This window comes from Alexandromys fortis, unplaced genomic scaffold (assembly GCF_014885135.2).
Source record: "Alexandromys fortis isolate MF-2015 unplaced genomic scaffold, M_Fortis_MF-2015_v1.1 scaffold_233, whole genome shotgun sequence".
NCBI classification, from domain to species: Eukaryota; Metazoa; Chordata; class Mammalia; order Rodentia; family Cricetidae; genus Alexandromys; species Alexandromys fortis.
The window spans coordinates 1,212,046-1,234,627 of NW_026068146.1; the positions used below are offsets into that span (position 1 = coordinate 1,212,046).

At 39.6% G+C, this 22,582-nt stretch overlaps 1 protein-coding gene across 1 annotated transcript in view; it reads right to left on the reverse strand.

The window, feature by feature from the left end:
* The window catches only part of Usp54 (ubiquitin specific peptidase 54), a 99,253-nt gene that overhangs the window by 75,054 nt on the left and 1,617 nt on the right, over window positions 1-22,582 (reverse strand). The window lies entirely within an intron of this gene.

A 22,582-nucleotide genomic window follows, 5' to 3' on the forward strand; every position in this document is an offset into this window, starting at 1 on the left:
TGTACTTCACAAAATTGGAAAACCTAAAGGAAATGGACAACTTTCTGAATATCACTTACCAAAATTAAATCAAGACCAGATAAGCAAATAAACAGACCTATAACTGCTGAAGAAATTGAAAAAAATCACCAAAACTCTCCAAACCAAAAAAAGCCCAGGACCAGATAGTTTCAGCTCAGAATTCTACAAGACTTTCAAAGAAGAACTAATACCAATACTCCTCAAATTATTCCACACAATAAAAACAGAGGGAACATTGTCAAACTCTTTCTATGAGGCTACAATTACCCTGATACCCAAACCACAATACTAAGAAAGAGAATTACAGACCAATCTCACTCACAAACATTGATGCAAAAATACTAAATAAAATACTAGCTAATCGAATCCAAGAACACATCAGAACCATCATCCACCATAATAATAGATTAAAAAACTAACCAATAGCTGGCATAACTGTATCTCAACATGTAGAAGAATGAAAACAGACCCATATCTATGACCATGCACAAAACTCGGGTCCAAATGGATCAAATACCTCAACATAAAGCTAGCCACACTGAACCTTATAGAAGAAAAAGTGGGAAATACACTTGAACGCATTGACACAGGGAACCACTCCTGAAATATAACCCCAGCAGCACAGACACCGAGAGAAACAATTAATAAATGGGACCTCCTGAAACTGAAAAGCTCTGTAAAGCAAAAGACACGGTCAACAACACAAAATGGCAGCCCACAGAATGGGAAAAGATCTTCATTAACCCCACATCAGACAGAAGTCTGATCTCCAAAATATACAAAGAACTCAAGAAATTGGACACCAAAAAAACACATAATCCAATAAAAAAAATGGAGTACAGACCTGTCCTGGAACTCACAGAGTAGACCAGGCTGGCCTCGAACTCACAGAGATCTGCCTGCCTCTGCCTCCCGAGTGCTGGGATTAAAAGCGTGTGCCACCACCGCCCAGCTCTAAACAGAGAACTCTTAACAGATGAATCTAAAATGGCTGAAAGACACTTAAGGAAATGTTCAACATCCTTAGTCATCAGAGAAATACAAATCAAAACAACTCTGAGATTCCATCTTACACCTGTAAGAATGGCCAAGATCAAAAACACTAATGTCAACTTATGCTGGAGAGGTTGTGGGGAAAAGGGAACACTTCTGCATTGCTGGTGGGAATGCAAGCTGGTACAAACCCTTTGGATGTCAGTGTGGCAATTTTTCAGAAAATTAGGAAAACAACCTTCCTCAAGACCCAGTAACACCACTTTTGGTATTACTAAAGGATGCTCAATCGTGCCACAAGGACATGTGCTCAACTATGTTCATAGCAGCTTTGTTTGTCATAGCCAGAACCTGGAAACAACCTAAATGCCCCTCAATCAAAGAATGGATAAGGAAAATGTGGTACATTTACACAATGGAATACTACACAGCAGAAAAAAAACAATGACAGTTTGAATTTTGCAGGAAAATGGATGGAGCTAGAAAACATTATTTTGAGTGAGGTAACCCAGGCACAGACTGGGTTATCACATGTACTCACTCATAGGTGTTTTTTAAACATAAAGCAAAGAAAGTCAGCCTACAAACCACAATCCCAGAGAACTTAGACAACTATGAGGACACTAAGAGAGACTTACATAGATATAATCTACTTGGGGGTATAAAAAGACAAGATCTCCTGAGTAAATTGGGAGCATGGGGACTTTGGAGTCGTATTGAAGCGGGGAAAGGAGAGACAGGGAGGGGAGCAGAGAAAAATGTAGAGCTCAATAAAAATCAATAAAAAACGTATTAAAAAGGAAAGAAAACTAGGTGTGGTGGCACATGCCTCAGCAATCAAGTGGTAGAAGCATGAGAAGCACTATAAATTCAAGGTCAGCCTAGTCTACCACCTCGAGTTCTAATCCAGAGAGGACTGCACAGAAAGCAAGGTCCTTCCTCATAAACCAAAAGAAAAAAATTTAAGTTATTCTGCAGATATGCCCAGCATTTTGCTAAAGACTGCTCTCTTCCCACCCCCATCTTCCCAGTCCTAATATCAGCATTCACTTGGAGGCAGCAACTCATTCTGACAGGGACTAATGATAGTCACATCTTATAAGGAATCACTTATATTAAGTCACTTTCTGGGGGGCCAATTGGGAAGGAGAAGGAGATCAGTGGAAATGGGAAGGGGACAAGAAAGAGTAGGGCAGGGTGAGTATGATCGAAATACATTGCGCAGACATTATCAAAGTGTCATTAAAAAATCCATTATATGTGATTAACATACACTAATAAAAGAAATTTCCCAAGAATGGTAACACATGACTTTAATCCCAGCACTCAGAATGCAGAGGGAGGTAGATTTCTGGGAGTCTAAGGCCAGTCTTGGTCTACATAGAATTCCAGGGCAGCCAGAGCTACATAATAGAGGCGCTTTCTAAAAATAAAAGAAAAATAATGTTTTAATCACTTCCTACAAGATTGTCTTTTTAAAATACAGGCTCCACAAATGGGACTTCTCCTCCCTCCCAGGAACTTCATTAATTAGTACTTAATCCGTAATCAGTGTTTTATCAGAATACAGAAAGCTCAATACTTGTTAAATAAGAATTAATGAAGAACAAAGTCTTGTAAAACAAACCAAACTTTTTCCAGGTTAGAGATAACTCAGTTATAGATATAACCAACCAGCTCTTTAGCTCTTCCCTGAGTCTCCAGCCTAAATCAAATTACACTTAAATGTTATCTTATTTTTTCAAAAAGTCTATAGAAGAAAGATACTCTTGTCAGTAGGACAAACACAACGCTCTTTCCTAACCACACTGTCAATAGTAGCAAACTAGTAACAGGTTGAAAAAAGATAATTTCAGAGCAATTTATTTGGCCCCTGGAAAGCGGAAAAAAGAAAACATAAATTCCATAAATTTACCCTATAAACCTCTGATTAAATCTTTAAGAACCAAAGATGCTTTCTCTCTCAATTCTTAATAATACTTGATTACAACTATGACTTATTTTACAATCATTATTAACACATCAGTACCCAGGTTATTTCGCACAATAATGAAAATACAATGACCCTATCAACAAGAGGAAACTAGGAGGGGAAGCCAATGACAGGACCAGCTTGACTCATTTCTGTTATGAGAACACTGGTACAGAATGGTACAGGCAACTCCAGTGTGAGAAACCAAGCACATGACTGGGCAGGAAGGTGATAGAGGATACCAAAGCAAAGCATCAGAAAGAAGATAGAACAAAACCCTCTTCAAGGGTAGCAGTCAAAAACAGGAGGCACTGAAATTATCCTAAAAGTCTTCAGATTCTCAAATGCTATAACTCCAGCTTTTGAGTCATCACTCAAAGGGAGTGAGGAACTTCAGTACCAGCTCTTTCAGCTGTAAAATTGTGACAACAGCAGCTACTACTAAAGTGAACATTACTGGATACATAGCATTCCTTAATTCTGAAAAAGTAGGGGTCATTTTCCTTATACTGCAAGGTGAAGAAGACAGGGAGAAGTTCTACCAATGCATGATAAGGAAAAATACTATCTACCTGTCAGGGTTGTCATAGAAATTAGAAATATATACGTAGAATTTAGCATAGACTAAGAGCTCAAAAAGTCATTACTGTACAAGTACAACCTCTACTTGAAAAGCAGGCTCAACTAAACAACAATAAAATCTCAACAAGTTTGACCTCCTATTGCCAATAGCACATCTACAGAACCCAAAGGTATTCACAAATGCATGCACACACACACTCTCTCTCACTCACATACACACACTCACAACACACACGCACCACCATTTCTTAGATGAGGTCAAAATACACAATCTAAGGAAATAGATACATTATGAAACATTGCTCATTGTTCAAATGGCATTGGAATGAGCTCATCATGATCTGAGTATGAAATATAATACTTTTTTTGTTTATTTGTTTTTCGAGACAGGGTTTGTCTGTGTAATAGCACTGGCTGTCCTGGCACTAGCTCTCTAGACTAGACTGGCCTTGAACTCACAGAGATCCACATGCTTCTGCCTCCAGAGTGCTGGGATTAAGGATGTACACCACCAATGACCAGCTAAAACATTTTTATAGGATCAAGTACTTCATACCTGAAAGGAAGAAGGTCTAATGACCAAATCTAACCTAAGATGCTTTTCAGAAGCAAATCAGCTGCCACTCTGAAATGCTTAGAAAACCAGAATGGCAATAACCTCAAAATCCAAATGAATTTTTCCAACAACATTCTGGGAATAGGAAAAAAAGAAATCACTCTGCTTCTGGAAAACAATACAATGATACAGATTAGCAACAAAACAGGACCTTTGTTACTTCTTTAATCCATATGCTGAGTTTGAAAAATAAATATAAAGAACCATAACCTTCTCACAAATAACTTGTATGAAGGAAATTTAAAAACACTAACTGTACAACTCTTTCCTTTAAACTTGTATCTCTTCCCTTTAATTCTAATAAGTTCAAATATATATTTATACATATGTTAGAGAAGGAAAATAAAATTTCCAAAATTTAATAACTGGAGGAAGAGAAGAAAAAAGACAACTTAAGAAATCTCCTAAAAATTGAGTCCAAATCTCAATTTCAAAGTAAACTGTCATGGGGGGGGGGGTAAAAAATAAAAATAAAAAAACTTCATATACACTACCTAGTCCTTGTACCCTCCCTCTACATATTTTTAACACAACTACAATGCTTACCAGACAGGCCATTCGAGCTCAGCAAAAAAACTTCCAGCAGTCACAAGGGCATTTGTGGGGCAAGTGATACAGGAACGGAACAGAGACAAGGGTACAAGGGGAGGAGACAAGTGCAACTAGCAACAACGGGAAACTGTGTTCATCTAAACCACAAAGGCACAGAACAGGGTATCAGGGATAAAACAATTTTTTCTTTTTTTGCCAGTTACCAGGATCTGCACACTAACAATTCATTATGAAGCTAAATGATACAAAAGAACTGAAGGAAGAAATAAAAAGTAACTGGAAAGACCTATGACAAGCTTCACTGGAGACTTCGAACAATTCCATGAGGTTGCTTCCCCCAAAAGCGTTCCTGATGGCAAAGGGCATACAAAATAAGGTTTGCAGGGTAGCAGCTATTTCTCAAGGGCCCGCCCTGAAAGAGCCTTTTGTATAAGCGACCAGTGACCGTGAGAAGACACCTTCACAGTGCTCTAGAGAATCGCCAAAACAATGTTGTCTGAACCCCTAATTAAGAAATCCCAAAACTGTCTGCACTTAAACCATTAACAGGCAAACTCTTCAGTCCTAAACAAAAAAATTAGGAGAGTATGTGAATAGAAATTATGTAAACTAAGCTGTTGGGACTTTTGGTCGGGACTTTTGGTCAATATAAAATAAGGCTTGAAGCCCGGCAGTGGTGGTGCACGCCTTAGAAGGATTTCTGTAAGTTCGATGCTAGCCTGGTCTACAAGAGCTAGTTCCAGGACAGGCTCCAAAGCTACAGAGAAACCCTGTCTCGAAAAAAACAAAAATAAAAAATAAAAAAATAAGGCTTGAAATCTAAAGGTTCTTCCACCCCAAACATGGCAAGATCTCCACACCTCTCTCAGGGAACTGCAGTTGGTTCCAGCCTGAAACATGTGATCAGTCAAACAGAACTTGCATTTGCAGGCAGGGCACAAAGGCCCAGAAGACCAACACACACGCTTCTGAGTATTACTCTGCTTATAAAACAGCTTTATTGAAATGAGTTGTTTTACAAGCATACTGATGAAAAAATCATCAGCAGAATTCTTGCCAAATAAGAAAGTTGGCTATATTTCTATACCTTGAGAGAAAATACATGAGTTCACTAAAACAAGATTTAATTAAAGTAGGTTGGTAAAATTAAATAGCATGGACACTGCCCAAAACTAACTAAGCTCTTACATTTTAACAATGTGCTTAAACTAAAATAGTCCTTTGGCAGCAAAGCAAGTGCCAAGTTTAAAAGAAAAAAAGGTATCATTACTTCTCTTACTCACTTAACATTCCAACCAGGCCTTCTAATACCTAGTGCCAAGGCACAGAAGTGCCACATCAAGGCAAAACACAGTCGTCTACTGATTAGTGCTAAATACAAAGGAAGATGTACAAACAATATACTTGCTCTTTTCTCTACGACAAAATACCCGACAACGCAACTTGAGGAAAAAGGTTTCTTTCGGCTCGCAGCAGGAAAGGTCACACTGCATGGTGGTCAGGAAGCTGAGAAAGGGCGATCCTGGTCCTTGGCTTCCTCTCTCACCTCAATTCAGGCCCCCAAACCATGGTGCTACCCACATTCAGAGTGGTAATGCCTTTTAAGCCTTTCTGAAACATTTCTTAGACACACTTCTGGGTACAGACAATGTTATTCCTTGGAAACTACAGCTCCCAGACTTCTCCTGGATTACCGTCACCTGTGTGCGCGCTGGCCGCGCCCAGGTGAGGGTCATTCCTCCCAGATAACCTTGCGCCCCCCGTTAAAAGCGAGGGTCCACGAGGTTTCGCCCTCTTGGCCTCTTTCTCCCCCCACCCTTGTGTGTCTGCACATCCCATCCCTTCTTGTGTTCCCCTCTCCCCATTAAAGTGCACCCACGTGGGAGCCGCGTGTCCCGTCTCTTCCTTTTGCGTCTCGTCTATCCTGTGTTTGTCCACACACCCACGCCGCCGCCGTTTTTAAAGGAATAATAGACAAGTTGATAATAAAGATTAAACATCACAGGTTGGAAAGGCGACTCAGTGTTTAAAAAAACTAACTGTTCTTCCTGAGGACCTGGGTTCAGTTCCCTGCACCCATGTGGCAACTCACAACCATTTGAAATTCCGTTTCCAGGGGATCTGATGCCTGCTTCTGGTCTATGCGGTGGTAGCACACACCTTTAATTCCAACACTCAAGAAGCAGACAGGTGGATCTCTGTGAGTTCAAGGCCAGCCTGGTCTACAGAGTGAGTGCCAGGACAGCCAAGACTGTTACTGTTACACAGAGAAACCCTGTCTCAGAAAATAGCTAGCTAGCTAGCTAGATAAAAACTATCAAACAAAAGAACAATATATTATTCAGCCCCTATAGAAAAGCTACAAAATGAACCTTAAAAACACTACTAAAGAAGCCATACATAGAAATGTCCAGAGCAGACAGATGTATAGACAGAAAGGTTCCTGGTTGTCACAGCAGTGAGAGAATGTGCAGTAAAAAAAATGACTGCTGATATGTACAGTGATGAAAATGTTCTAAACATGATTGTAGTAGTAGCTACTCTGAATATATTAAAATCCCTAAACTGTATACTTTAAATGCTTAATTATATAGCATGTGAATTATATCTCAATAAAGCTGCATTTTTTAACAGTTTCCCTTTTTGCAAAACAAGACACTCTTTGTTTCACATCTGTGAACTAAGTTAGGTCTCCATAAACAATAGCAGCTGCCACCTGGTAAGACTGGATGGTTTCAAATACTTGGCAAACAAATTGTTTGTATGTGCCAATTTTGAATAATTGTTTTAAAAGAATCTGTAGGAAAATCAGACTGTGCCTTCTTATTTTTTGCTATTGTCATGTAAATCAGATGAGAATACAATGACAATTTTCCTAGCCAAGACGTCAGTATCAACATTTACTACACATAGTCCATGGCAGCTGGAGGAAAATAATCCTCTCTGATTTAAAAAAAAAAAAAAAGCTGAACATGTATAGCAGCAAAAAATCATACTAGTCTTGGGTTGAGGTGGAAGCCAGAACAGATGAACAAGGTGGGCTGAGCGATGCTTGCGAGACAATTACAAACATTCTACTTCATGTTTGTACATCTTCCTGCTCTTATTTATTAGGCATATTTCCAGTGAGTACTCATTTAGGAGTCAAATGAAAACATCTGATAAACCATACCCAGGCTGGCAGAAAATAGGGAGGTAAAGAACCTTAGAGCTGGACGTGGCATAATCCTATCATTTTGGAGGCTAAGGCTGAGGATGAGGCAAGGAGACTACTTAGCAAGGTCAAGACCAAAAAAGGGGGGGGCATATAAGGGAGGGGGAAAGAGAGAAGTGGGGGAGGGGGAAGAGAGGAAATTAAAATGTATGCATTCTTTCTTTTTCTTAAATTACGAGTGTACGTGTGCATGCATGTGTGTGTGTGTGTGCGCGCACTCATGCCTGCATGTGTGTATATACGCACTCATATATGAAGGTGAACAGAGGTCAAAACATAACCTGAAGGAGTCAATCTCTCCTTCTGCTATGTAGATACCAGGAATGGAATTCAGGTTGTGAGGTTTGACATCAAGCACCTTTTCCTCTTGAGTCATCTCACTGGCTTCTACATTCTTTAAATCAGAAAAAAAAAATATATCTGGGATTACTTGACGTTAAACACTATAATGCTTACAGATCAAATAAATGCAATCTTTAAAAACTGTGTATAAAAGATATTCTAGTTCTTTACAATACCCTGGAAAACCTTGCTCTGAAAATACAAACACTGATTTAATTTTCAAATTTTTATTATATTTATGCTGTGTCTATATGTACACATGGAAGTCAGAAGACAACTTACAGGTCTACGACTGGTCTACAGAGCAAGTTCCAAGACAGGCTCCAAAGCTACAAGAAACCCTGTCTTGAAAAATGTAAATGAATAAAATAATAAATAAATAAATAAATAGCTGATGCAATGATGTTATCTTATACCTACAATAGTTGAGAGGCAGACACAAGGAGATTCTAAATTTGAAGCCAACATGGATTACATAATGAGACCTTATCCACAAAACAAAACAGTGCCACACATGGTAGGGTTCACCTTTAACCCCAGCACTCAGAAGAAAAAGACACAAAACAAAGATATGTATTTGAGATGACAGACAGGACAATTACCCTATATGTGTACTGAAATATGTACAATTATAATGTGTCCATTAAATACGTTGATCATACTGGCCTCAAACTCACAGAGATCTCCTAGCCTCTACTGCCCAAGTGCTGATATTAAAGGCCTATATGACCATGCCCAGCTTTTAAAAACTTCAAAATGCAGTCGGGCGGTGGTGGCGCACACCTTTAATCCCAGTACTCAGGAGGCAGAGGCAGGCGGATCTCTGTGAGTTTGAGGCAGAGCTAGTTTCAGGACAGGCTCCAAAGCTACAGAGAAACCTGTCTCGAGGAAGAAAAAAAAACTTCAAAATGCTTAAACGTGTTTGTTGAGAAGTCATACTCTATGTCTATAGAACAAGAAATTCAAAATACTATCTATCAAGTATTAAAAGGTTTGAAAGACAAAGTTAAGAAACTATAGAAGAGGGGTGGGACTCAGTTGATGAGTGCTTGTCTAGGATGTACAGAGCTCTGGTGCCAATTCCAGCAAACACTCAGGGGATTAATGGGTAATTGTGGGTGTAGAGATGTTGATGTTATATTATACTCCTTTTGTAGTTTTAAATTTTTTGACACCAACTCTATCACAAATCCTAAGTTCCCTATATAAATGGTTTTCAAGCTGTCTATGAATCTGTCTGCCTTCCTTGGAAAGCTCTTAACTTTGTCAGTATTCTTCTATGCCAGCACTCAAATGTTTCTAACCTAGCACAAAAATACATAGGAACTAATACTTGTGTCAGCTGAATAAATTGCTGAAAATACAACTGAACGTGTTTTTAGTAGCCACAGTACATGAGCAGCTTCTGACCAACCATGACTAGGTCAATGAATTCATGACTCACCAAACTTCCAACCTCCCAGGCATTTTTCACGTGAACTGTTGCCCCGCCAACTCTTCTTCACCCTGTTCTTGTGCATTTGAGACCTCATTTTTTTGGGTGGTAGCTGTTCTGGGGATTGAATTTAAGACCTCACATATACTAAGCAAGCACTTTACCACTGAGATTGCATTTTTTACTTTTTATTTATTCATTTATTTATTTTCATTATTTTGCATCATGGATGTAAGCATGCGTGTGCACACAGGAATGTGCAAATGAGTGAGTGCTGGTGCTCTCAGGGGCCAATGGTCAGATTCCCCTGGAGTTGGAGTTATAGGTGGTTAGGAGCAGCCAGACAGAGTGCTGCTTGGGCCTTTGCAAGAACAGTTAAGTTCTCTTAAGCACTGAACCAACTCTCCAGTCCTTGACTTTAATTTTGATATGAGGTGTTACTATACCACCCAGGCCAGTCTTGAAGTTAACTATGTAGACCAATCAGGTCTTGAACTTTCAGTTCTCCTGCCTCAGCCTCCAGAGTAACTGGGATTACAAATTTATGCTATCTGGCCTACCTGAAATTCTGAACGTAAACAAAAGACTTGGGCCAGTGAGATGGTTCAACTGGTGAAAACACTTGCTAAACAACTTAATGGCCTAATTCAATCTCTAGAGCCCACATATAGACGAAGAACATTAACTCCACAAATTGCCTTCTACCATACACATGCACATGGCATATAGCACCCCCACACATATCTAGAACAGACACACAAAATAATTAATTAAAAATAAACTATAATTTCTCCCTGTAATATTCAATTTTTATTCGATATAACAACTCCCTTGCAACTTTATAATACTTACACATTTTACTAATATTTTTGAAATCTTAAATTGTGTATGTGTGTGTGCATATATGTGATTGGCTCATTTCTAACACCAAGAAAAAAGTCACTTCCAAAAGAAGCAAGTGGGATTGCTCAGTGCCAGGTAAAAGACTTACAACACAAGCTGGATGGCCTGAGCTAAATTCCAGAAACATATACAAGAGAGAAGTGGCTCTACAAAGTTGTTCTCTGATCTCCCTAACACACGATGACATGAACTGCACCCACACACACAACCACAAATAATATTATTTTAAAAGTCACTAAGGCTCAGCATGGTGGTGCACGTCTTTAATCCTAGCACAGAGGAAGGTAGATCTCTAGGTTTGAGAATAGCCTAGTCTACATATCATCAAGTTCTGGGCTATCCAAGGCTACATAGTGAGACCTTGTCTCAAAAAAAAAAAAGAGAAGAAGAGGAGGAGGAGGAGGAGGAGGAGGAGGAGGAGGAGGAGGAGGAANAGGAGGAGGAGGAGGAGGAGGAGGAGGAGGAGGAGGAGGAGGAGGAAGAAGAAGAAGAAGAAGAAGAAGAAGAAGAAGAAGAAGAAGAAGAAGAAGAAGAAGAAGAAGAAGAAGAAGAAGAAGAAGAAGAAGAAGAAAATAAAAAAGGTAAACAAGGCCACTAGAAAAAAGTTAGAGTACCCAAAGCTTTTATCAGTCTCTCTCATACACCTTTTTACAATCCGTAAAGAAAAGTCTAAATGTCTGTCACTTTCAGCTTGACATTCACACCCACACATTTTAGAAGAGTCCCCCAAGTGCTTTTTGCCCCCTACTCACGAAGCACTTGAAGTCTCAATCATATGCTGCTTCTCCCAGCTGTAGGACGTGTAATAAGAAAAGCATCTACTCAGCGTCTAGGGCAGGTCTGGTAAGAAGGATGAGGTCATCCTTCAGACTCACACCTGATCCTTAAGAAGCAGCTCCTCCTTCAGTAAGCAAGTTTCTGTATGTTTAAAGTGACAGTCACAACCTGTACAGCAACAAGTCCTTCCTTACACAGGCCTGGTACCATGGGATCATTTCCTGCTCTGGCCACTTGACACAGTACTGAATCCAGAGACCAATTGCAGCTCGCATAGGGCTCACAAGAGAAGAAGATCATGTTCAGCCACAACGGAAGGGAAGTCAGGTCCATCACCACTATCCTGGACAAAAATCCTATCTGTTTCAACAGCTTTGCCCATAATCAGACCTTATGAAAAACACTACTTTTAGGACAGATTTTACAAAAACAAATTTCCTCAAGGGGGAATTACAGCTCTTCTTTATTTTCTTTCCTAACGTTGAACTCACTATGTACAAAAGAATGACCTTCAGTTTCTGATCATCCTGCTTCCATCTCCCAAGTACAAAGGGTATAGTTAGTGCTGGGTATCAAACTGTGGACTTTATGTATACTAGAAAATGAGCCATACTCCCGGTTCCACTACATAGTCTTCCATTTGCTCTTTCCACAAATCTAAAGTAGCCAAGGCAGCTAAATATGCTTTATGCAGTTAAAACTAAATACTTCCATACCATGTTTTCCCTCAGTTTCACCATCTTTAAGAAAATATTTACTCTGTCGTATCCATTTCTTTATTGGCAAAACAGAACAATCCTAGCCCAAAGATACATGGAGTTGATTTCATTTCAAAACGCTATAGTAGTGGTATGAAATACCTTCAGTCAAAAGTATTGGAGAGCAAATAACAAACATATCTATGTTCTTATTATGTATAAGAACCTCTGGTGATGCTCGCTGACTACAGCCTGAACCTGAAACAAAAATTAGGAACCTTTCTCACTTTAGCATTCCTTCACAAGACTCTTTTACTTCAGTCAGGATAAACTTCCAACACACTATCAGACTAAAACAGATTAAAAGTAACAGTGGTAGTGGTAGCGGCCACACACGCCTTTAATCCCAGCACTAGGAAGAAGGAGGCAGAGGCAAACCTGTCAGTTGAAGGCCAGTCTGGTCTACAGAGCAATTTTGGGACAGCCAGAACTAACACAGAGAAATCATGTCTCAATAAACAAAAACAAAGAAAGATAAAAAGTAACTACAGAAACACCACATTCATTCACTACTGGTTATCTTTTGATTGTTTTCAGACAGGAACTGACAAGGGCTGAATCTGAACTCCCCACCTTCTAGCCTTAGCCTCCAGAGTGCTGGGATTTCAAATATGCACCAACACCCTGGGTTATCTTTAAGATATAAAAAATACTTGTAAACAATAGAGCAACTTGGTATTTACACACTAGATGGTATATACAAGGATCTTTATTGTACTGTTATTTTACATGTCTTAAATAGTGTAAATAGCAAGACAAAAAAATTGAATTTCTATATACCAAAGGGCATAATCAATAGATTAAAAAACTAACCAATAGCTGGCATAACTGGATATCAACATATAGAAAAATGAAAATAGACCCATATTTTTCACCATGCACAAAACTCAAGTCCAAATGGATCAAAGACCTCAACATAAAGCCAGCCACACTGAACCTTATAGAAGAGAAAGTGGGAAGTACAATTGAACGCATTGGTACTGGGAACCACTTTCTATATAGAACCCCAGCAGCACAGACACTGAGAGAAACAATTAATAAATGGGACCTCCTGAAACTGAAAAGCTTCTGTAAAGCAAAGGACATGGTCAACAACACAAACAGCCCACAAAATGGGAAAAGATCTTCACTAACCCCAAATCAGACAGAGGTCTGATCTCCAAAATATACAAAAAACTCAAGAAATTGGACACCGAAAGATCACATAATCCAATAAAAAAAAAAAATGGAGCCCGGCGATGGTGGCACAGGCCTTTAATCCCAGCACTCCACTCGGGAGGCAGAGGCAGGCGGATCTCTGTGAGTTCAAGGCCAGCCTGGTCTACAGAGCTAGTGCCAGGACAGGCTCCAAAGCCACAGAGAAACCATGTCTCAAAAAAACAAAACAAAACAAAAAAATGGAGTACAGACCTAAACAGAGAACTCTTAACAGATGAATCTAAAATGGCTGAAAGACACTTAAGGAAATGTTCAACATTCTTAGTCACCAGAGAAATGCAAATCAAAACAACTCTGAGATTCCATCTTACACCTGTAAGAATGGCCAAGATCAAAAACACTAATGACAACTTATGCTGGAGAGATTGTGGGGAAAAGGGAACACTCCTCCATTGCTGGTGGGAATGCAAGCTGGTACAACCCCTTTGGATGTCAGTGTGGCGATTTTTCAGAAAATTAGGAAAACAACCTTCCTCAAGACCCAGTAACACCACTTTTGGTATTACCAAAGGATGCTCAATCGTGCCACAAAGACATGTGCTCAACTATGTTCATAGCAGCTTTGTTTGTCATAGCCAGAACCTGGAAACAACCTAAATGCCCCTCAATTAAAGAATGAATAAGGAAAATATGGTACATTTACTCAATGGAGTACTACACAGCAGAAAAAAATAACATCTTGAATTTTGCAGGAAAATGGATGGAGCTAGAAAACATTATTTTGAGTGAGGTAACCCAGACACAGAAAGACAATCATCACATGTACTCACTCATAGGTGTTTTTTAAACATAAAGCAAAGAAAGGCAGCCTACAAACCACAATCCCAGAGAACTTAGACAACAATGCGGACAGTTAGAGAAACTTACATAGATATAATCTACATGGGAAGTAGAAAGTATAAAAAAAAACACAAAATCTCCTGAGTAAATTGGGAGCATAGGGACTTTGGGAGAGGGTTAAAGGGGGAGGGGAGAGACAGGGTGGGGAGCAGAGAAAAATGTAGAGCTCAATAAATAACAATTAAAAATATATAAAAAAACTAACCAATAAAATAAAAGCTATTATTAAGAATCGGTTTATAAAAGGTTATATACAACCATGTGCAGCACATTCCAGGATTCAGGAGGCTGAGGAAAAAACACCATCATGAGTTCAAGGTCATCCTGGGCCATATGCTGAGTTTCAGGCTAGTTTAAGCTATTAAATGAGACCCTGTCTCCATAAAACAAAACAACAAACAGTAGCAACAAAAGAGGTTAATATATATAACATGTAGAGAACTCTTGCAACTCTACAAAAAAAAAAAAAAGTAATGAAGACAATGGACATCAGCTGGAAAGATAGCTCAGTGTTATAAGCACCTGCTGCTCTTCCAGAGGACCAGGTTTCACTCCCCAGGACTCAAATGGTGGCTCACAACTGTAACTCCAGCTCCAAAGTATACAATGCTTCTGACCTTCACAGGCTCCTGCACATATATAGCACACATACTTACATACAGGCACACAAATGCATATAAAATAAAATGAATAAATGTTTTCTACAACATCAAAAATAAAGCAGGGTAATAGTGATGCATGCCTTTAATCCCAGCACTTGGGAGGTAAAGGCAGGCCTGGTCTACAGAGTGAGTTCCAAGATAGCCAGGACTGTTACACAGAGAAAACCTGTCTCAAAATAAATAAAACCTAAAAAATATGATGATAGGAAAGAAGGGAGGAAGGAAGTTTTTTTTAGTTTTGTTTTTGTCCAAGACAGGGTTTCTCTGTGTAGCTTTGGAGGCTGTCCTGGAACTCGCTCTGTAGACCAGGCTGGCCTCAAATTCACAGAGATCTGCCTGCCTCTGCCTCCCGAGTGCTGGGATTAAAGGCGTACTTATATCAAGTAAAATACACAAATGACTTATGAACATCTCAGGATTCCTTACCATTAGGGAAATAAAAAACCATAATAAATGATACGTCATCTCACACCCATAAGAATAGTTTTTGTCCAGGGCGTACTTGTACACACCAAGTCACAGTACTTGGGAGTCAGAGGTAGGTGGATCTCTATGAGTTCAAGGCCAGCCTGGTCTATATAATGAGTTCCAAGACACCAGGGCTAAGTAGAGAGACCATCTCAAAACAAAACAAAACAAAAAGTTAAACAGGAATGAAGAAAAAGGTGCAACTTCTGTTTGAAGAAACCGAACTTTAAGATGAAATCATCTTTTCTTACCATGCAGGGTGAGCCTGTTTTCAATCATTTTGTTCATAGGAATGGTGCAAAATTAATACTTTTACACTCCCTGGTGGAGCAGAAACAAATTTGACTTCCAAAACAACAAAAGAAGGCTTTGTTAATGAGAAGAAATGCCCCTCGGGATGTCTAGAGGTGCAGGAGAGGTTAAGAGCACTTGTATCACACTGTATCACACTGCCAAACATTCCCATCCTTCTAAAGAAGTTCTACTGTCAGTCTTAAAGGATTTTTGTATCAACTTTTACTCAAAACTTTTCTTAGAAAGATGTCTCAACATCTCAAAAATAACTCACAAAAACATAGGCACCCAGCCCACTTAGATTTAAATAAAAAGTGTTATGGGGGGGGGGAGCTTATTTTGTCCATATGCTATTCCAGCTAAAACCAATACAGGGGAACTGTTTCAAAAAGTCAACTTAATGAAAGAAAACACACCACTCACTAACCATATATATATGGTTTGGTTTTGTTTTTAAGTTTATGGTTGGTTGGTTGGTGGGTTTTTTGAGACAGGGTTTCTCTGTGTAACCCTGGCTGTCCTGAAACTCACTTTGCAGACCAGACTAGAATCAAACTCAGAGGTCCACCTGCCTCTGCCTCCCAAATGTTGGGATTAAAAGTATGCACAACCATGCCTAGCCAAATCTGTATTTCTTGATACACTTAAAAAGGAAAAAAAATAGAGATAAAATGGTCCAGTGATGCAGACACACAGACTTACACTCGGAGAGAAATGTAAACAAAATACAGGAGGTACTCAGTTAAATAATCTGAATGCATGTATCCTATGTAGGACATATAATAAGAGAAGTCAGTAATAAGTTTGTACTTTGTCTTTTATCCATGATCTCCTGACAACACTGGTTTCAACTTAGCTGAGAACATCTATAACTTTTTCCATAAAAATTATTATGCAGAGAATAAGCGTCTATTAAGTGCTCAGTCACAAATGGACATTCATATTACTCCCACCCTCGGGGCTCAAGCTCACTGAGAAAAAGGGACAGAAAGAGGGCAGAAGCCAGAGGCTGGGGAGGGTCAGAAAGAAACCGTCTTCTGGACATAACTAGGCCATTGCACTCATAAACTCATTGCCCACTCAAGACCAGCAGAGACCGAGCCAGTTGACATTCTAGCTTGGAAGAGCTAGGGACTCACCAGGCCCCACTCCTAACTTAGACACTATTGACTGTTGATGCCTTCTCGGGAAGAAAGTCAGTTTTTTTTTAAGGGTGTGGCTCCTGCTAGGTCAACTACACTCCAGTGGGATGGGCCAACACCCATGAATATATGGGTAGCACCAGTCAGACTCAGTGAGTTATAATTTTAAAAAAAAATGGGTTGGGGGGGCTGGAGAGATGGCTCAGAGGTTAAGAGCATTGCCTGTTCTTCCAAAGGTCCTGAGTTTAATTCCCAGCAACCACATGGTGACTCACAACCATTTGTAATGGGGTCTTGTGCCCTCTTCTGGCCTGCAGGCATACACACAGACAGAATATTGTATACATAACAAATAAATGAATGAATGAATGAATGAATATGGGTTGGGGACATGGCACACGCCTTTAATTCTACCACTTGGGAGGCAGAGGCAGGCAGATCTCTGTGAGTTCTATGCCAGCCTAGTCTACAGAATGAGTTTCAGAAACAGACATGGCTACATTGTCTGGGGGTGGGGGAAAAGGGACACAAACAAACAAGCAAAAGTATCATTCCCTCATATGTAAACATAAATATATATTATATTTAATCATTATATATGTATATATAAAACCATTTCCACAATAAATAAATAATAATAAAAAGATTTTAAAAAAAGAATCAACTTGTTGAAAAAGAGAAAAAGACCTGGTTTATATAAGTCTATAAAAAAATTTTGTAGTTTTCTCTGTGGCAATAAATATATAATTATTAAAAAAAAAAACATTTCCACTCCTAAAACATTTCCTAGAATCTTGCAATTATTTCTTGTTACAACTATTTTCCCAAGTATAGTTCCCTATACAACTATACACAGCATGAAAATTATAATTTGTTTGTTTGCTGCTTGCTTGTTTTTCAAGACAGGGTTTCTCTGTGTAGCTTTGACCATCCTAGAACTCGAGGCAGCTGTGAATATTATATTTATTCAATTCTTTGTATAACAATACAAACCCTTACATTTAACAACATAATATTCAAATTTGTTTCTCACGTGAGTGTAAATAAATATATTGTTAATCCCACCAATCAAGAATAAGACCACCTTACCATTTAAGGCCAAATTTGAAGCAAGCTTTAATTAAATACTGGCCAAGGGGAAGGGTCCGGCCACGTCCATCTCTGGTTCCCCAGGAAAATGGCCCTTGTCTTGGGGTTTTTATTAATATGACAAAGCACCGTGACCAAAGAGCAAGTTGGGGAGGAGAGGGATTATTAGGCTTATACTTCGGCATTTGCTGTCCATCACTGAAGGAAGTCAGGACAGGAGCTCAAACGGGCCAGGATCCCAGAGACAGGAGCTGATGCAGAGGTCATGAAGGGGAGCTACTTACTGGCTTGCTTCCCATGGCTTGGTCAACCTACCTTTTTATAGGTCTTATAGAGCCCAGACCAGCAGTCCACCATGGGCTGGGCCCTCCCACACTGATCACTAATTGAGAAATTTCCTGAAGCTCCTTCTTCTGATGACTCTAGCTGTGTCAAGCAGACACACAAAACCATCCAGCACAGCCCTGAATCAAGTTTGGCAAGTGACTTAAGTATTTTCCATCAGGGCCAATCAGGAGCAAGCATACATCCTTCTTGCCTATGAAACTCCTGCCCACACGTGATCAACACATCCAGTGCAGATAATCAGACTTGTTTAGGAGAGTGGAAACATGTGACTTGTTATCTCCCATAACCAATGGCCTCCAGCATTTCAGGAACTATCTGCCCTTAGGCAAGGGGCTTACAGATCAGAGACATTTTTGTTTCATGGATCTCTTAGATATAGTAGTTAAAACTTTGGCTCTCACAATGAGGGAGAAAAGCCTATGAAAAGATACCCCTTCCATAAAAGTATACTCTCCCAGCCACCCCACTAAATTTTGATCTCATGGATGATTCCAACTTCAACCTCTCTCCCTACCTCAATATCAAGACTGCTATCTCCCACCCCAGGCAAGGTCTCTCTGTGTAGCCTTGGTTGTCCAGAAACTCTCTAGTAGATCAGGTTGGCCTCAAATCACTGAGATCCACCTGCCTCTGCCTCACAGTGCTGGGATTAAAGGCCACCACATTCAGTTGATTCTTCGTGTCCTTAATAGAACTGGGACTTGAACCTTGGGCTTTTCTCGTACTAAACAAGCATAACTGCCAAACACTATGATTGTCAAACTCTAGATTCTATCTATTTTCTTGTGTGTTTACATGCACAAGCATCGGGGGAGGGTAAGACTACATCTCTGCCACATATATATGTGGAGGTTAGAGAATAACTCTGTGGCATCTCCCAACACAGTGTAGATCCCAAGGGCCAAACTCAGACCATCATGCTAAGCAGCAAGCGTCCTCACTCACTGTGCCCACCTGGCCACTTTTTCTTCTTTCCTTTGAGACAGATTTCTTAGCATGTGCACGGACTGGTTTGGAACTGCAAGGCTTATGTGATCCTCCTGTCACAACTCCTGAAGTAACCAGGACTACAGGCATGTGCCATTATGCCATTATATTAAAAAAAAATAGAAGAAGAACCATGGGGGTGGAGAGATTGCTCAATGGTTAAGAGCACTGACTGTTCTTCCAGAGGACCTGGTTCATTCCCAGCACCCACATGTCAGCTCACAGCTGTCTGTAACTCCAGTTCCAGGGAATCTGGCACCCTCACACAGACATACATGTGGGCAAAACACCAACGCCCATAAAATAAAAAGAAATAAATCTAGCTGGGCAGTGGTGGAGCATGCCTTTAATCCCAGCAGAGGTAGGCAGATCTCTTTGAGTTCAAGGACAGCCTGGTCTACAAGAGCTAGTTCCAGGACAGCTAGGGCTGATATACAGAAAAAGACTGCTGTCTCTAAAAAGAAAAAAGAAAAGAAGAAAAATGTCACATCAGTTCCAACTAATTCCTAATCTGTCAATTACCAGCTGTATGATCTTTAATGACTTCATTTATTTCTTTTTAAATTTATTTATTATGTATACAGTATTCTGTGTGTATGCCTGAGGGCACCAGACCTTATTACAGTTGGTTGTGAGCCACCATGTGGTTGCTGGGAATTGAACTCAGGACCTTTGGAAGAGCAGGCAATGCTCTTAACCACTGAGCCATCTCTCCAGCCCCCAACTTCATTTATTTTGACACCTCAGGTTCCTTATGTTTTGTTGTCGTTTAGACTTTTTATTTTTGAGCCGGGGTCTCCATATGTAGTCTTGGCTGACCTGAAATACACTATGTAGACGAGGCTGGCCTCAAGCTTGCAATGATTCTGTCCCTGTATACCAAATTATAGGATAACAATGATGTACCATGAATCCCAGCTTCCTTTTGTTTCTGGAATTATTTTTTTAACTTATCCTTATTTTTGGATTTATTTTTATTTTATGTATGCCATGTGTGAGAGTGACTGCAGAAGCCAAAACAGGGGGTCAGATCCCCTGGAACTGGAGGAACAGGTGGTTATAAGTCACAAGATGTAGGTGCTGAGAACCAAACTTAGGTCCTCTACAAGTGCAGTGCCATGCTCTTGACCGCTGGGCTATCTCTTTAGACTCGTTTTTATTTTTAAAACTCAGGTATTCAAGACTATGCAGGTAGAGCGCTTGTGCAAGGCCCTAGGTAATTGCTTGCAGGAGGCAAAAAAAAAAGAAAAAGAAAATCTAAGGTGTTGCAGATAAAATGGGATATCATGACTGGGACATTAATAATAACTCAACAGACTGGGTGGTGGTGGCCCAGACCTTTAATCTCAGCACTAGGGAGGCAAATGCAGGCAAATCTGAGTTTGAGGCCAGACTGGTCTACAGAATGAATTCCAAGACAGCCTGTCTGAGAAAAAAAAAAAAAAAAAAAACAACTCAATGAATGTTGTCTATTTTATTAGTGACTTAAGGATGTCGTGAGTTGCCCGCCGTGCTAATGCATAACTGCAATCCCAGTGCAAGGATGACAGGAAGATCAGGGAGGGATAAGGCCAAATGCCAGGACAGCCTGGGCTACATGAAATGCTGACTGCAAGAAAAACAAACAAAAAATGTGGTATTTGTATCTTGAGAGATCCTGTCTCAGAAAGAAAAAAGGATTGTGATATTTATTTAAAAGAGCAGGTTGAGGGAGGGGAGGGGGCTGAAGAGATGGCTCAGAGGTTAAGAGCACTGGCTCACAACCATCTATGAGATCTGGTGCCCTCTTTTGGGCAGAACCCTGTGTACATAATAAATAAATCTTTAAAAAACTTATTTTAAAAAAGAGCAGGCTACAGAGATTGTATACAACAATTACTGCCTGGCCTCTGTTTCCCGGCAGAATAGTCAATAAACTATTCTTTTCAGAAAAGAAAACATTCAAAGGACATCACATTACAAACTGGTGCCTGCACACATTTGTAACCTTAGTAACTCAGGAAGTTGATGCGGAAGATCCAGGCTACAAATCCCATGGGGGCAGGGAACGGAGGATACCACGGGACAGCTGACCAGAAAAACCTCTTCCAATTTCCATTCTAACGTTTTCTTCCCGTGAAAATGTTTTATTTATGCAGCAAAGTTTAGAATTTGCTTAATGCAAATTTTAAAATCTTTTAGTCTGGTCAACTAGGTAAACACAAGGAATTTTGCTTCATATTCAGGATATTGTGGTTAATGCAATTAATTAAATACATTGCAATTATGTCTCATTATTGTCTCCCCACATAGGTTCAAAGCAATTAAAGGCAGAGACCAAGTTTTACATTTACACCCTAAAGTCTTTCACACAAAATACGGCTCAATAAATGTTTGTCGAATGGACATATGAAGCAATCTTCCCCTCGCCGTTTAGACAGTCTTCTACAAATGACAGGGCTCTAGAAAGCTTGTTATTCGACTCATACAGAAAAAAATTTGACTCAACTGCCGCACAAAGCTTTACTTTGTCCCAGAAAAGCATTTGTTTCTTAAAATTCAGTTATGAACACCAAATTAAGTTTTCCTCTATTACATGTCAAATAAGTGGGTTCCGTGACTCTATCTAAGCTAGCTCAAGGGTTTAAAAACCAACTTTAATTAATGAATTTGTGAATATGGAAAAACCCAGTTACATAACCAAAAGAAGTTATCCTTTGTAAAATTATTAGGAAGCGTCTAATAATTCTGTTTCTGCAAAGTGGATAAATTATCTTTACCCCTGACATGAAGCCATAATTTTCACTAGAAATGAATTAACCAGTCAAAAAGTTCAAACTCGACTCCAGAAAACAGCTCTTGAGATTCAGAGGGTAATTTTTTTTTCTCAGTAATTTTAACTCCTGAAAGCTGCTTTATTTCCAGGTATCCAAACTTCATTCTGTCTCCTAAAATAAAACCTCATCCATTTCTTCAAATAGATGGTAATCTGAATGGGCATACTATGGAAACACTGGATTTCATATGCAAGTCACTAAAACTATCCCTAAATTGGGAGTTCAGCCTCCTGCTGCAACAGAAACACTTTCTTAGTTTTAAATTCTATTTGTGAAGTTTAAGTGTCTTACTGTACATTCTTTTGCCATATCATCTCTACTGATTTTACACTGCATATATAATTTCACAAGCACATCGTAAAGGAATTCTACATTTGAATGAATCTAGGAAGAAACGTGAACACACACCCCCTTTTTTCAATTCACAAACGCTCCAGAGGAAGCACACCTCAGGGTTTTTTTTTTTCCTCAAGAATGTCTCTCTCCCGCCCCCACCCCACGCTTTATTTCCAGAGAAGCAGTCATTCACTATCCTACTCAAAGTCTCTACGTC